Here is a 3,216-nt window from a genome sequence, read left to right as displayed (position 1 = left end):
CATTCCAAAACTAATAGGATAATTTCTAGAAAATTTTTAAGAAAATACGACTTAAGCCAAGCATTGGGCTATGTACCTTGAACATTTTATTTAATTTACTCATATAACAAACCTATGAGCTTTATAGAGCCTAATTTTTCCTCTCTATAATTTGTCATGTTGTAGTGTGTCTTGCATACTAATTGTGATATGGCAGAAACTTTCAAAAGAACCCTAACAGTAAATGATAAAGTTCTCATTCCTGACTTCCAGCTAAATCTTCAAAACCTGTACACATACATGAACTTTGCACGATTATCCATTCCAGTCCTCTTCTCGTCTTAGAAAACATGAGTTTTCAGACTGTGCAAACACACCAATCACGTAAGTAAACTGCAGCCATGACACAGCCACCTTTCCTGCTCTCTGCCTCATTCCTGCCTACAACGTCCTACAGTCACATGCCCTTCTCCGCCAGCCAAAGCCTTGGTTGACCCCAGCCAAAAAAATTTTTACCTCTCAACCTTCAAAAGTAGCAATGATAGTTCTAAGTTCCTGTTATCAATAAGTGAAGAGAAGACACGCAGGTCTAGACTCAGAGAGAAGATAAAGTGGGTTGGCCAAAACAAGAATCAGACAAAAATTAATATTCCCACTGTTTTGTCGTGTATCATGCATTGGTGATTTTAGGCAACACAGGGAAAACCATTATAGTTTTATATGTGCCTATAAACATTTATGTCCTTTTCTTTGGTTTACAATCCCACCCCCCGCCCCCATCATTTCTTTATTTTGAATTCATGTCAGCCAGTTGTGACTATTTTGACCTTTTGGGATTTTTTAAAAATCAAACTTCAAGTTTCCAATTTTGTTTAAATGCAACAATAGGTAAAATGTCTATGCATCATCATGACACTACTGCTAGTCAAACTCCTCTCAGGAAAGAGGGCAGAAATTTACTACCAAACTTTTGAGAAAGATCCTCTTACAATAATGAAAGTCTTTGAGTTAGCAGCAATAATTGCTATTTGATGTAAATTAATGAATAAACAACCTTGATTATCTTCAAGATCTTCGGATTCCTTCATAATCTCATATACCACTCTGTGCCCTTTACAAGGCAGACATTTTGCCAACAGCATTTCACTCATGACTAATCTAAGCCTAAGCTTGTACTTGAATGGACACTGAGGTTGCATATTTGTTTTATTATAGCTGCAATTCTGAAAGCTTTTGTCAAAGGTTTTCAAGGTTAATCCCATTATACTCTTTGTGCCTGTTGATTTTAGTTGCCACAAAAATCTGAAGTCAACTCTCACCTTCAGGTCTCTAATTCCCATAAGGCTCTGGACATGCCATTTTCTGGCCCACCTCTTACCCTGTTCAACACCCGAAATCTTTCCATGGTGCCCTCTGAGACTCAGTCATCAGTAAAATTGCCTTCTCTCAACCTTTTCCTTCACTTCTTGCTTTAAAACTGCATCGACCATGCAGCCCGCTCCTCTGCAGCCCAAACTCTACTACCGCTAGGCCACAGGTGGAGACATTCTTGCTGCTGTTGCTCCTTGCAGACTATTGTTCCTCCCTCCTCCATAACATCCCCATTTAAATTTTATGACATCAAACTCCAGCACTCCCTGTCCCTCAAACCACTCCCGGGGCCAGTGTCCACCCACCTCCACCACCACCACCATCCCCAGCCCCCACCATCCCCAGCCCCCACCTCCTGCCATTCCTTGAAGATTTTAATTCCTAACTCCCTGACACTGTCTCAAACCCTATTCCCAGTCATAATTCCCAGCTGACTCCAGTGTTCACGTAAGTGATCCATCTAATACACTGTCGCTTAGTGCCTTGACCTCCTCTCCTCCAATGATTTTATCCTCCACCCTACTCCAGCCACTGACACGCACATGGCCATACCTCAGTCCTTGCCACTCCCAATAACTATTGTCTCTCGATCACCTCCAGTTGGAGGCATTCTACTTTTATGACCATTATTACCTTTCTAGCTCACTTCCTCTCTTTGGAAACTGGAAAATTTCAACAACCCTCTGACCCCAGCAGAATTTACAATTCATGTATTCTAACATCTTTTCATTGTCTCTCAGCCCTAATATCTTAACTTTGATCTTTATCTACATTGTATGGTCAAGCACAATCACTCTTAATCAATCTGCCCTTCTGTCTTGTTTCCCCCTAGTCTTCCAAATATCTTAACTTTGGAGTGCACAGCTTGAAGCTATTTCTCTTCTCCTATCTACACTAATTCCCTTAGTGCTATCAATCACCCCACACTGAGCAAATTAGAATTGCCAGACCTGCCTTGGTTTAATGTAGAAGAAAAGATCTGAAGTCTTGTAGAGGCTGAAATGTTAGAGTGGATTTGTCATTTGAAGACCTACATTGGGAGGGTCTAGACACATACCTTTCATTACTAGTTGAGAAATAAATTTGTGAGGGGAGCCCCAACATCTTTGAAGAGCTCAGTGATTTTTCTATAGGCCAAACCTTATAGTGAGAAACCGAAATGCAATGGAGTAATTGGATCCTGGGGTGGTAAGGGTGAAGTGGCAGCCCTCCACTGCCAAAAGCAAGTGGGTATGGTTACCATAATGAATGGTAGAGTCAAAGCAGCAAACTATAAGTTGGCTAGTTGATCATGATGTTCCTAAAAGTGAAATAGATAGAAAACCTACTAAATTCTTACTTGGTCAGTATAAGCAGAAAATTTCCAGGTCAAGTGAATAAAAGTCTAGTGCGAAACATAAAAAGAGAAAGCATGGCCCCTCAATCAATTCCCAGACTTGACTCAGTTTATGGACCCAGAACTCCTTAAATGAAGGAGAGGCTAGGTACCCCTGAGGAAGGACCCCAGTACGCTGCCCCAAATTTATACTGTTAGTCTTTCTCCCAGCCTTTCCTGAAGTCACCTACAATCTTTTGCCAGGGTAGCTGTGCATTGGTGGAAGGCGGTGAGGGGAGTAATAATTAGAGCTTCCAGGGACTACTGGACACTGACTCTTAACTGACACTAATTCCATGAGATCTAAAATATCACTGTGATCCACCAGAGTATGGAGGCCAAGTGATCAATAAAATTTTAGCTCAACTCTGTTTCACAGTGGGCCCAGTGGGTCCCATAAACCATTCTGTATTTATTTCCCGAGTTCCAGAATTAATAATTAGAACAGATGTACTCAGCAACCAGCAGAATCCCTACACTGGTTCCCTGAT

General features: G+C 41.2%; 1 long non-coding RNA gene across 1 annotated transcript in view; it reads right to left on the bottom strand.

Annotated features, from left to right (window-relative positions):
• LOC111728800 overlaps positions 1 to 3,216 on the bottom strand; it is a 102,224-nt gene that overhangs the window by 88,517 nt on the left and 10,491 nt on the right. The gene's annotated exons all lie outside the window — the stretch shown is intronic.

The sequence above is a fragment of the Pteropus vampyrus genome, unplaced genomic scaffold (assembly GCF_000151845.1).
Source record: "Pteropus vampyrus isolate Shadow unplaced genomic scaffold, Pvam_2.0 Scaffold229, whole genome shotgun sequence".
NCBI lineage: Eukaryota > Metazoa > Chordata > Mammalia > Chiroptera > Pteropodidae > Pteropus > Pteropus vampyrus.
This window is presented reverse-complemented; position numbering and strand designations above follow the sequence as displayed.